Below are 14,037 nucleotides of genomic sequence, written 5' to 3' on the forward strand. Positions count from 1 at the left end.
CTGCATCTGTTTCTTAACTGTTAGTCGTGTTTTTTTCTGATACATTTCTACAAGTAGCAAGAAGAGTAATAATCCCACAAGGCAGCTAGCTGTAGTTGTTATAGTAATGCAATAGTTAAAAGTGATGCTGCAATAATCCAAGCCCTTATAAAAGATCTTAAGAGTTGAGACGGCGTCTGTGCGAGTAAGTCTTTCGAAATCTTTTCAAAGTCTGACGTGATAGACGAGAAGCAGCCGAGCTTGGTGACACTTAAGAATCACTCGTCATCAGACACATGTTTTAACTTCAAATGCATGTACCGACTGTATGTATTTTTCCTTGTAAACCTAAAAACAGCTGAAGGCTCACAGGCGATGACCTACTTCAACTGAATTTTGTTTGTTTGCTTTTGTGAGAGTCCCAGAGTCCACTCGTCTGCCTGAACACAGACTGGTTAAATCCCAAAAGGATGGATTATATTTGTTGTTGGGGGGAATCATTATATGAATGTAAAGTTTAATATGAAAGCAGGAGGGACCACAACAAATTGGTTGAGTCAGAAAAGCAGCATCACTTGCTGTGAGAATTTGCTAAACATTAAAACCAAAGTTGTGCTGACAATAACACGAGTATGTGTGGTTTGTTTTGAACAGAGCAGATATAGTATTGTATCGGGACATGCTGTCAGCTGGATCAAAGCCTTGTTTCCTGTATCTGTCCTTAGAGCAGGTTTATACACAGACATGAGAGCTTGGCTGTGCTGGGCAATGCTACGACTGAGGCTGGAATTAAAATGCAGGAACTAAGCTGTCATGTATTTGGAGGCCGGCCAAAAGCAAAACTCTGCACTTAAAAAAGTTGTCCCAACCCCGTTCCCTGGAAGCATGTAAAACCAAAGCTGTGATCAGTGACCCACTGAAGAGGTCAGCTTTAAACATGGGCCCTACTTTTTTTTTTTTTTTTTTTTTTTTTTACAAAATCTTGGATATAAATTACTTAGAGGCGTAAAACATTTTGTAATTGCGGATGCAGATTGCATCAGCCGTCATCTGGAAAATCTACTATGATGTCTGAAGTGTAATTGGGAAGGGGTTAAATGTCCCAATGAGAGTACGCCCTCTCAAAGTCTTTGTGTTTTTGGAGAGGATCTCTACAGATATGGACATCTTACTGAAGAGTGAGATTCCTTATGGAAACCAGCATTTTCATTCACTCACCTTGACCTTGATTGCTTCTTGCAAAGCAACCGTCCATTCACAAAAAGTGAAAATTAAACACAACTTAGGAGGTGCTTGTCCACCACTCGCTGCTTTGTTATTTTGCTTGTTGAAGTTTGTGTTATCAACATCACTGAAGAGGGTACTGTGCTGGTACTGTAGCTCTTGGATTGGGAACCAACCTGTTTTAGTAGATCAGCAACTCGCTAGTTCTTAAATGACTGTTTTTGTCAATGGAGTCGGCTGGCTTTGAAGAAACCAATGGAACGGCTGTTTCTGGTTTGAGAAACGGATCCTAACATAACAAAATGTCTCTGCAGGAACCGATCCTGTAAAATGGTCAAACACTAAAAGGATCCGAGCTCGTTAGAGAAAATAAACCTAAACTCTAATCTGTGTGAGTTGACGTACTTTGATATGGTTCATTTCCTGCAGACAGAACGACGCATGTTGCAGCTGTTGCAACGACTTTCAGGTCTGCTGGCAAGTGCAATCTACTGGAAAAAAATCCCCAAACATTTTATATTTATTAATCGTTCAAACCCCAAAATATGTCACAGTAGAGCTCGGCCTAATATATAGCTACTTCCTCTTTACCAGCTGTCCATGTGACCACCCCCTCAGTTCTGCCTACACAGACGTATGTCTACTCTAAACACCAGAGTTCCCATGATTCACAGAGCTGCACGAGAACACCATCCTGGAGGAGCCACATAACTCTTGTCACTGCAGGTCTTTGAGTTCTTGATGAAGCTTTTGCTAAATACTGTTCTCATGCAAGTGGAATGCCATGTTTACAGAGGAGACGACAGGAGGGGAGGCAAGGAGGGGGGGGGGGGGGGGGGGGTACTTACGGACACGTCTGCCCCCGTCAAGCCTGCTCAGGAGAGGACGTCTATCAGTTCAGAAGTCAGCTCCACGCACGAGTCATCCATTCCTCATCTTCATTCCCTCTGACAGGCCCGCAGCTCTGTCTCTTCTCTGCACTATTTACAGAGCTGGAATCTGTTTATATCACACAGATGTAAATGTTTAGACTTGATGAACGCTGGCTGGACTTTTTACCGTCCGAAAAAGATGTGTACGGTTGAGTTTACGGTTTGAGCTTAATTTACTGTCATCATTAGGAATGTGAGATCCGTCTCAGACACTCACTATTGGTCCTAAACTACGGTGCCAGGTTTACATGCTTAATAGTGGTCTGTTTGTAGTGCCAAAGCTCAGCAGCATCCTTGTTAGGCTTTCTTTTGCAAATGCCAGCTGATGTGGAATAAATTAATTGGTTTACACTTTTTTTTTTTATTTCACACATGAATAACTTTTCTAAAGTGTGTTTTGCAGCAACAGAATTAAGAAAGTGTCTTTTCGGAATTAAAGTGCCGGGAAGTCTGTGCAGTATGTGAACGCTTAAAGCTTTCCTTAAAGGAGCCATAATGTTAAACTCAACACCGTGTTGGAAGTAGTTGATATTTTAGTGAAGGAGAAGAGGGCCCATAACACCTCCAGGCAAAGGTCTGCAGTCTTAATTTGTGAAAGCCATTGTCCCGAGCTCTTTTCAGGAAGCAGGCTATTTATCATTTAGGCAGCCGTTACTTTTAATGAGTCTGTTATCATTCATTTTAGGGCATCCCACCTTTCCTTGACACGGATAGTATTTCTTTTTATATAGGACATAGGATTTATGTCTCCCTCTCCTCTCTCTCTCTCTCTCTGGGCTGAGAGCTGTCAGCCGCTTGGCGGTTTGGGAAGATGCGGACGGAGGTACTCTGCACTCCACCGCCCAGCACACGGGGGCTCATAGAGCTCGAGCTATGCCCTGCCTTTGTTAAATCACGTACACGACTAAAAATGTGCTCATATTACAGCTCGGTTCTGTGAGCAAGGCGTCGGGCAGATGAAGCAAACTGTCACATTTTAGCTACAGGTTCAAACGTTAAGATGTGTCATGAGTGGGTTGATGACTAAAATCCTCCTTAAATCAGGGGGGGAGGGGTTCCTGCCCTTTGTGATGTCACAAAGGGAAAATCTCAAAACGGTCTGTTTAAGCCTTAGAAGTGTGGACTTTCCATCCACAAAGTCACCTCGTCCAACTTCTCAGATCACACCGAGCTCATTTCCATCACATTCTTCGCCTGAGGAATATTTATTGTGAATGTTCATCAATGCAGACCTTTAATTCTGACAGCGCTATAGTATTATAAGAATACTACTCAAACATTCTGCATGACTCACTGTGAGTCAGCACCGGCTCTTCACTGTGTTGCTGCAGCTCGCCCACAGTGAATACCCGTCCCGGTCTTGGTAGCGTTGGACATGTGTTTGTGCTTTGCTAACTGTTGGGCTATGATGCCGGCTCCCTGTAGTGTTGGTGGAGGCCATATGTAGAGTTGGCATCGACGTGCATCTGTGCAAACTGTTGGCATCTTGTTCACTGCCGAATGCAAATACACTCCTACACACATACGCATACAGGACATTGGCTCAAATCTTCTCGCTACAACAGAAATGACCCGACAGGTTTTGCACAGCGAGATGTTTTCTGCTCTACTACACTTTTGGGCGGAGGCTTCAGGATGCCTGCTCGGGTGCCAAAACCTGGCTTATCCACAACACGGCACGCCACGAGCGCATCCATCTACACGAGGCCTCGACAGTATTTATGTTTACAATTCCACTTATGGAAACATGTCTTAATGTAGCAGATGATGCTTCAAGTCAAGGTCCTGAAATGTGAAGTGGGATAAAGTAACAGACTGTTTCACTAGATAGGCAAAGCGCCCTTCATTGAAAGTTATTGCCAGGCAGCCGGGGGTAATACATCACAGCTTTTGTGAGGACAATGCTACGAAGCCGAATCCAAGTACAGATGCATCATAGTTGCACAGTGAGCATTTTGTAACAAATAATGTTGTCATCAATTTTCATCTTTTGTTTAAACATATTAGTCTTTTGGACAAGATAGGTCATATTTCAGCAGGTTGATAAATTCTCTCCCCTCTCCTCTTCACAGAATGTGCACTTAATTAATTACACAACCTTTAATTGGACAGATTATTCCTAATGGTGGTACAGTGCTAAATGTACAAACTCTGAGAGGGCTCACGAGTAATTATTTTAATGCCACTTTCTGGGCTTGCTGTAATCAGTACATTTCAAATAATTAGTATATTTCACAGGGTAAGGTACTGATACTTTAAAATAGACAAATTACATTTACATTTGTGTGGATTTTTCCTGCTGCTGATCCCTCATCTCCTGCATCATTTCCACGTTGCCGAGGCTGTGTTAAGGGGCGTATGATCACCCTCTGATATTTTACGATATCTGGCAGTATTACCTCCTGTTTAATTACCTCAGTAATGTGCATTGATGTACATGATGGATTTTTACGGAAGCCCACTTCTTAACTATCGGATGCGGCGACATGAATGATCATCACTTGCCGCAGTGGTCTTAAGAGATAAATTAATAATTGTGACGGAGGAAGCAGGATACAATTAGCAAATGCATCTGCGGTCAACTTAAGAAAGACAAACATGAACGCAAGCATGCTCACAAGCTGTCGTGACCGCTGATATCAAGCAATCAATCTGCATAATGTCATTAAAGAGAGTTGAGGAGATAAACTTTGTTGGCTTGAGCAATGCAGACAAAACAAGTGCAGTTTGTGTTTGTTTAAGTACATTATGTCAAAGTACACAAACACTCTTAATTTACGTCTGTGAGCGCCGCTGTGTCTGAGGAACAATTTAGAGGGGGGAAAAATGGGAATGATGGTGCTGTTAAAACTTCACAGCTTGACTCTGAGATAAGGAGAGAGTGCTTGAACTAATGGCTGAGGCCTGGTATGAGGGGTGCCTAGGCCTCAAAGTCATATAATTCAAAGCATGTATGTCAGCCGCGCGCTCATTACCATGACTGATCATACTGTCTTCCAGTATCCTGCCCGCCTGGCACCCGAGACCTGCAGGTGGTACTTTATCTAACGCCTGTGTCGATTTTTCACAGACGTTTTTTTTTTTTTCTTCCTCTTTGCTAAGCAGTCCGAATCCACCGCTCGGGAAGGAACAAAGAGCTAAAAACACAAAGTAGTCAAATGAATAGTTGAACAACTGCAAAACAGCTTCTGTTTGTAAAGGCAAACAACCAAAACAATGCAGTCGTACTGGGGTATATCAATTTGTCCTTTTATTGTTAGAAGAAGGAGACTATTCTTCTCCGTGGAAGTGGACAATATAAAACCATGAAGTGGATTTCATGCATTTTTTATGTATGTTTTTCTGGACAAATAACACACCAGCGTTCTGCCTTGACAAAGCCTGATTTCATATATCTAAGTGCTCAAACGGCCAAAAATCATGCGTCACCGACCATCATTCTTCCCTCTCCGCCATCGATGGATCTCTTTTGGTGTGTGTGTGTTGTTTTCCCCTCGTTCTCCCCCCTCTGTCTCTTGTCCTTCTCTTTTATTGCTTTGTACAGCAAAGCACCATTACTGATCCCTTCCAAAGCACAAACTAAAAATCTATCCCGTTGTCATTTGCTGCACCGTGCCATCTATCATCGGGGGTGCTTGGCAGCGTCTCCATACGAGAGAGGAGGTGCTGGAACAGGAGGCAGAGTCAAGGACTTTCACGCGCAACAAAAAACTTGTCACAATTATTTATGGCTCTTGCTGGGACACATAATAGGACACATCAAACTGCTGTTTTTTTGTGTGATGAGCGCCCTCACATCGCTGGCTCCCTTGTCGAAGTGGGTCACAGGCATCTCTTGCCTTACACATACAATTTCCAAGACAATGGCGGAGCACTTGGGGAAGTGACAGTGACAAATACTGGAGCCCCCACGGAAAGCTGGGCAGGCTGTTACATGAGTGATTGCGCCAATAATCATGCGGAGTCGTCACGTGTCTGTGGAGCAGGAGGGAGATGGGCAGCAGGGGTGGCAGGGGGTGGGAAGAGATGGAGAGAGAGAGAGAGGGGGGGGGAGTATATGAGTGTGTGAAAATAAGACAGGAAGGAGCTGGGGGGAGCAGCAGGCCTGTGTAGAGAAGTGGCTAACAGGTCCTGGCAAATCATTTTTTATTTCCTTATCATCCATCTCCCGCTTCCTCCCCTCAGATGAGTTGCTGCTAAATGACTGTCACTTTGGACGGTGCTGTGATATGTTCTGCTGTAGCGCCCGTAATTGGGAAGGGGTCACCAGTGCCTGTTTCTCTATGTGACCTTTCTTAAACTCGGCCGCCCAGGGAATTGGGCAGAGCCTCAGATTAAATTACTTCTCCAGCGCCTCGGCCCTTCACCTTAAGTGCTGGCACTTGGCTCCAGTTCATGGGAAAGAAGCCCCCTTGTTCTCGCTTCAGCGCTTCAGGCACCAAGCACAGACTTGCCCAGTTTGCCAGCCTGAGCTAACAGGGGAGAGAGCGAGGGCGCCGTGCTGCAGAGAAATACAGATCACAGTGCACGTTTATTAAGGTAGCCTTCGCGCCTTCTGAGTGGAGACAACACTGATTCTTTCAGTCACCGGAAGCAAAAACAAGACTCATTGTGAAGAAGGAGATATGTTGAGTAAGTGTGCCATTTTTGCAACGACAAATTAGCATTTAGTTGCAGTAAGTCAGGGTAAATCTTAAACTAATGAACACTACGGGTACTGTCACCCTGTAAAGGCAGGGTCGGTCATTTTCAAAAACTAGCATGAGCTCTGTGCTCCCTCCAAAGCCACGCCCCCCCTCACTTACATGCACTAGCGCCATTGGTCCAGCCATTGGAGCTTTTTCACCTTAACTTGACCCAGAGTTTGTCCAACCGGCCGCGCGTTACGTTTTCCACGTTAAGTTTGGGTGAGCTGGTGTGAAGAGGCAGAGAAATCTTCATGTCTTCAGTTGGTCACTTGTGGCTCCTGCCGCTCTGCAGAGAGGAGGTCAGCCCGTTCACACTGGATGAAACTTAAATCAGTTCGCCAGTTAAATGTCAACAACAGTTTATATTCTGGCTAATTTCTTTGTTTCTTCGTCTTTAGTTTCTGCTGTTGTAAACAACAACAAAGAGTTAAACGTGTAACCATCATCTTGCTGTCAACGACAACCCCCCCCCCAACCGTCACCACTTAAAAAAATGGCACATTGACCTGACACAGCAATGTGAGGAGAGAGGCAGCTATTCACTGCTCTGTTAGATATGATATAATGAGACGCCCCGGCTCTGAGAGACTGACAGAAGAAAAAACAACCACCCAATTGTTCTCCAAACATTGTGGAGATGTCTAAATAAAAACGTCACATTTGGGCTCGCCATCATGCAAATTAATGGCATATCTGGCTGTAAAATAGACATTATGTGAAAATCAAATCATCTCCGAAGACATAAAAATGCTCTGATCAAGTGTTCGTCCTCCCCTTTGAGAGCCTTCAGCAGCTCCACTACCTCCTCAATTACTTTGGGTGTCAACAGACAGCTATCTGCAATGAGGACATGTTTTCCCCACATAATGACAACTGATAGCTGGTGTCAGACAGGTTATGCTTTTCAATTTGTGTCTGGCAATAATAACAATTACAGCTCATGCAAGTCCTCATTACACTACACTGTGAATTCATTTCGCCGTGCATATTTCCCAAAACACTCATCTCCTCGCCCGTCCTCTCAAAACAGGCGGCAGGAAGGACAACAGAGAGCAGAAAAGTTGCTTTTTTAATAGTTCACCTGTGACCAGAGTCGGTCCAGCTGAACTTTATCCTCTCAGTCACTTTGGCTGCTCACACATTTGGAATTGTTCTTTCTGATAAATTTACTCCAGAATATATTTATCTGTGTAAAACTATATCAAAACTGATGAACAAGTGACAGAACAAACGACTCATTTGTTTTGATTTGTAAAACATTCTCTTTCAGCGGCGTCCACCGCCTCTCTTCTAGATGATTCTGTTAGCACAGCGGGCATCGCGGCCCGTCTCCAGCATCACCAATGTCTTTGTTTCAAATAAGCTAAGAGTCTATTTTCCACGTAGCACGCATCAAGCTGCGTTCGCGTCCATTTCAAAATAAAACACACCATACGGACGCACTCGGCTGCAGTCTGCTGCGCTCACGTTCCAGAAAGGGATCCAGTGGAGCAGGACGGGCGCCGTCGACAGTGGCGCTGACGGACCGCGGCGTTCTCGGACTGTGTGGAAAGTTGGGGACACGACAGAATGCAAACCTGCCTCACGACATGATCGCATCAAAGCATTTTATTTCGTCTTTCTTAGACGGATCTTCATTTTTACTTGTTCGTGATGTGATGCCTTTTCTCCTCATTGAGACCAAACTTGAAGCAACACGCGGCGATAAAAGAGAGAGGGCCGTAAATTAAGATCGGCTTTTATTCCGGGTTTTTTTTTTGGTATTCTGGATACGTCTGCTCAGCGTTTAAAAAAAGAGGCTTTTGGCTTGTTAGTGATATATTCTGCAGTTCCCGGAGATGTAATGTTGGTACAACACATTTTTTTTAACATGTTTTAATTTCAGCTTCTCTGCAGCAAACCAACAAACAGCCGTTTTTATGTACACAGAGATAAACGTCAAACTCTTGGCGGTGGCGTTTAAAACAGGTGGCGTGGCACAGAAACTAATAAGCCAAATATCTTATGTTCCAAATGACGGGATTCACCATTTGTTTTACAGTTAGTGGGACTTCATCAGACATGCTTCTCGAAGGAAGAGCCCATTTTTAATGCCGCACATTTTAAAAGGCGGTAACTTCGTCCTGCCTGTCACTGTAGCTTTGCTAAATGTTGCTAACTGCTCGTGATGGATGGACAGTGGATCTTTGTATTACAGCAAAAACTTCCTGATTTTTGTAAAGAGCCTTGAGATAACATTCGTCATGGATTGGCATCACACAATTAAAGACTGATTGATTGATAACTGCTGTTAAGCTACGTCACAGGTCGGCCAATCAGCTGGTTGAGATGCACTCCAGGTTTGTGCGATGACCCGAGATAAAAACAAACACTGCACTACATCGCTGCCTTACAGTCTCACATCTGGTCTTATAATTGTTGATTTGCAGCAGTGTGTTCTCCGATTGGCCAAAGTTTGAGTGAACCCTCCACAGCGTAATTAAACAGCCTGTAAAAGTGTCATGAACAGGGCGCCTTGTGTTTGTTCCTCTCGGCCTCGACTCGAGTCAAACCCTCGACACGCACAATAAACAGAACGGCCTCTCGGGTGTTCAGCTACATGAACTCTTGTGGCGTCAACCTTTCGGTCATCCCTACGGGGAGGTCTGCCAACACTTCCTTAAGAAGTGAAAATATTATGTTCCAAACTGGCAGAGCAGCTTTAAAAGTGGGTCATTATAGAAACAGTACATCCATAAACAGTGAAGGATGGTTGAGCTGAGGGTCATTGCTTCTGTCACTGAGCCGCAGCCTCTCACTTTCCCTGCCTGGCACCGAGCCCTGAACGTCGCTGCCCTCAGACTACACAGACGGGCTTGGCATATACAACAAAGACAGACATGTCCAAGCTCCATTTAGTGCGCCGTGGTACAAAGCCCATCCACCCTGAGATGCTTGTTTTCACTCTATGACATGACATATTGTCCTTGCGACCCGAATTTCCCCCAAAACACGGACCTGTTCTTAAAGTCCCCAAATATCTATCTGCACTTCAAATCTAAAAAAAAAGCAAAGACTGGACTCCAAGAACTTTTCTATTGAGCCTCGATGCCCTCGTGTTTTTCACGGCCCTGATCTCTGACGGACGTCCTCTGAAAAGTTGATTCCATATTTATCTGAGACATTGACTTACAGCTGTAGCTTTAATGTTACACACCTTATTTTACTAAATTCAATGGACCGTCAAAATGTTCATGCTAAAATGAATGAAGGTAAAAAGCAGCTGATTGTCACTCCTTCCGTTGGTGGATTTTTATCCTACATGTCAGGTCCAAGAACATTTATTACTGTTTGGACTTTTTATCTTCTGTACTTTGGATGTTTTATATTGCATGCATACAATGCATGGTAAGATGGTACAATTGACAATAAAACTTCTACTTTTCTGACACAACCAGGTAGAGAGAGAAAGTCAAAGCTCGACGGTTGGAGGTTTTTATCTTATACAAGCTTGTCAATGGGGATACTGGGAGGATTGGGAAGAGTCCACAGGTTAGAGTGTCCTTGCTCTTGTTTTATGGGGAGGATGGAGAAAGCGTTTTCTTGAATTGAAAGAAACACAGAATCCTCCTCACAGCTTGATGACTTGTTTCGTCCTTAAAATTTTCGCAATTAATCGAAAAATAGACGTATTGTAACTTATTGCAGATGGTTTCTGTGTGGAATGTTTTTTTTCTTGGATAATTATAAAAAATATTTCATGTTGTTTGTGATTTTGTTGGAACCATTCACTTGAAATGAGCAAATCAATCATTTGTGAAAATTGGCCCAATGGTTGCACGATGCCAATCAATGAATGAACTTCGTGACGCGTTTCCACATTTTAAGACTGAGACGCTCCGTCGTACCCGTCATGTCTCCTTAAACGTCCGACTAAAACATTGGTAGACTGCTACCAAAATACTCTCAAAACACCGCTTGCAAAAAGTTCATCACTAAAGACGACAAGAGTGACAGTCTGCGCCCGGCTAAACCACCAGAGACGAACATTTTGAAGGGATACCGAGGTGCAAGCTGAAAATACAAGCTGAACAACCCTCCACGTGATTAAGAGTTTGATATGTTTAAAACAAAAGCAAAGGTGGAATCATCTTCTGAAGACCTTGAATACTGGCTGTTCAAATATTTCAGTCTGGCTCAAACTAATGGACCTGTCAACCACTTAGTCATGACAAAAAAAAAAACCTGCAGTGAGTTGATCCTACTCAGCAAACGGCAGCCTGGATGTACCTGGTGCTCTGCTCCTCCCTGAGAGAAAGAAAGATGTGACTTCATGCTGACCTGGCTGCAGGGACGTGAACTGGTCGAGTTCATGACGCTGGGATGACGCTGCGACTCCGACCCCCCCGACACCGTCTACACGCGCTGTCCGCAAAACTGTAATCTGCTTCTGCTCCATGCAGGGTGTCAGAGCAGAGCCGGATTAAGTTAAAGGAGATGCATTCTTCAGAACCAATCATTTTATACACCTTCATTATTGACCTTGAAGAGTCCCGGAGGATCTCCCCCCCCCCCCCCCGTGTGTGTGTGTGTGTGTGCGGGTTCAGGCAAAAACTTGTCATGTTTCAGGCGCTTCATGTAAAGTGATTAGGATATTTTTGAAGTTCGATTTAAACGCTTAAAGGGGTCAGTGTTGAGAGGTGTTTTTGAGGGGATTTAACATATTCCTCCCAACGTCGTCCCTAATTCTGGTTGACACCTTCCAGCGGAAGGGATCGCATTGCGCTGGCAACCCGTCTGTGTCTGCTCTTTTTTTAAACACCATCCATGTGTGGCCGGAGCCGCCTTTGACAATGACGCAGAGTGATGCCCCCTCAGAAGCAGAGAGAGAGAGAGAGAGAGAGAGAAGATCCGTGATGAATCACGTCCAGCCGAGGAAAAATGTGTTAAAGAGTACTTGGACACTGCAGCATGATAATTTTCTATCACAGCAGCCTATAAGTATCTGACAAGCTCTATGCTGACTCGGCAGTCTGTTACAAAATGGCAGGCGTGCCCTTTATCTCGGTACATGTTTCACGGCAATTGGACAATCAGCCACTGCAGTGAAAATCCATAGTATTGATCGGCCTGTATCTTCTCTATAATTCTCCAGCAGGAAATCCCTGATGACAAATTATATCTGCACCAGTTTTTGATTGGTGCTTTGATGTAAGTGATCTCCAAGGGCAGACTGGGGAACTGGTTGAGGCTTTATTAACTGAGTCTAACCTGACTCTTCCTCGTCTCACACCTGCCCAAAAGCCAGACCGTCTGCCAGACGAGTGAGGCTGCGGGCGCTGCAGGTCACAGCCAGAGTCTCTTTTCTGACATTCTGGGGTTAATAAGGAGCTACGACATATCAGGGCTGATACGTGTTTTGATACGTTCAGATGGGAAACGCTTGAACAAAATCTTTAAAAACAACTTTTGTCCTGACGTCTTTAGTTGTTTTTTATTTATTTTTTTTAAAAGCACATTTTGAACATTTCTAGAACATTTCAGGCAGGAAGCTCCTGAAATCTTCAGCTCTCAGCACGGGTCACATGACCGAGCGGTAAATGAACATGTCTTGTTTAGCGCTCGTAAAAGTGACCGTCAAAAAAGAAGTTAAGTCGGGGACGTAAAAGGCAGTTAGAAAATGTGCAAAACGATTGGCAGTAACATCGTGCTCTGCGGCAGCTGTAGAGCAGAGGCGGTTGGTTGGAACGAGCAGGCGTTACCGTGGCAACTGCGAAGCTAAAACACATTCCGACGACTCAGCCACTAAGCCACAGCCGCTGCTGCTATGAATTATAACGGCCCGCTATAACGGCCCGCTAGAAGATATTTTCAAACAAGAAATATCGTTCATACGGATATACTTTATGTTGCCTTAAAATAAAATCATACTTCAGTAGAGCCGCCAGTTCACCTGTTTCTCACCTCTCTCTCTCTCTCTCTCTCTCTCTCTCTCTTCACCTCGCTCCTCCAGCATGCAGAAAATGTATTAATTTCACAAACAGGTATTTATTTATTTTCATGTACCATGTTCAGTACGTTATCAAATCAAATGTTCGGGTTTCATACAAGTGACATGTCAGAGCAGCTGGTCTGATTTGACTGCAGCAAACACAGGCCACCAAAAAATCATCCGAGAGAGAAATGCAGCAGCTCCCTGATCAGAGGGATATCTGCTGTGAAGGTGACTGTCTGCCTCCAGAGTCTAGACTTAACACACACACACACACACACTCCAAAACAAGCATAACACAATACTTCTTTGAGTCAAATATCACACAACCTTTTCTTCTGAAGACGAGATCAGGGCGAAGTCTTTCCTGAATCCTTCACGTGGTGCATCATGTTCTCTTTCTGGTTTTTTTACCTGGACTTTGTGCCGCAGTGTTAAGTTTCCATTTACACCCCCCCCCCCCCCCCCCCAAATAATGACAAACTAGTGGAGCCATCTCCTCCAATCTGCTGCTTATGAATGTAGATCAAAGACGTAGCATCGGACAAATTCAATGTGAAAGTGTTCTCTATTGATCCTAAACAACCTCACACACTCTCCCTGCTTTCAGCACTCTCTGCCTATAACAAGCCTTATCTTTATGCACTGTGTACTACAGCCTCAGTTGATAGGCCTGACCACAATGCACTGCTCAACACGCTGGAGTGCACACATCAAGAGGCCTCTCCTAATCCTGCCGGGGTACTTAGCAGGCATCAAATTTGGCGCAGAAGTTTTCCGAAATCCACTGTCATAAATCCGATGATTTTTGAAAGAAGAAGGGGAGAGAGAAAGCCCTTTATTGGAGAGTCGGGTGTGTGTGTGTGTGTGTGTGTGTTTGAGGAGGGGAGGGAGGGAGGGGGGGATGATGTTGGACATAATCCAGGATGTGACAGAGGAGGAGGGGGAGCCAGCATCGTTTACAGAGAGGCATATGCTCCCTCCCTTCACACAGACATGAACTACAGCAAAGCAACCTTTTTACCAGCCAGTCAGAGAAGGATAATCTTTCCCCCTCGCAGCACAATGCGGGAGATTACATGGAGAACATGTCAGTCTGCACTGGATTTGCTCGACACTGGATCTCTTGTCCCTATCGATTTGCAGGCTGCTCATTCATGTTTTCACACGGGTCTCACGGGCATAGAGGCCAAAAGCATATGGTTGGAGAAGCATCCATTCGTTTTCTCCGTGCTCTCTCACC

General features: G+C 44.5%; 1 long non-coding RNA gene across 2 annotated transcripts in view; it reads right to left on the reverse strand.

Moving 5' to 3' along the window:
- The window catches only part of LOC306833777, a 64,219-nt gene that overhangs the window by 28,850 nt on the left and 21,332 nt on the right, over positions 1-14,037 (reverse strand). For both annotated transcript variants that reach the window (XR_013780417.1, XR_013780418.1), the window contains exon 3: positions 2,052-2,202. This is a non-coding gene — a long non-coding RNA (uncharacterized lncRNA). The remainder of the gene's footprint in view (positions 1-2,051; positions 2,203-14,037) is intronic.

The sequence above is a fragment of the Symphodus melops genome, assembly GCF_947650265.1.
Source record: "Symphodus melops genome assembly, chromosome: 13".
Lineage (NCBI taxonomy): Eukaryota > Metazoa > Chordata > Actinopteri > Labriformes > Labridae > Symphodus > Symphodus melops.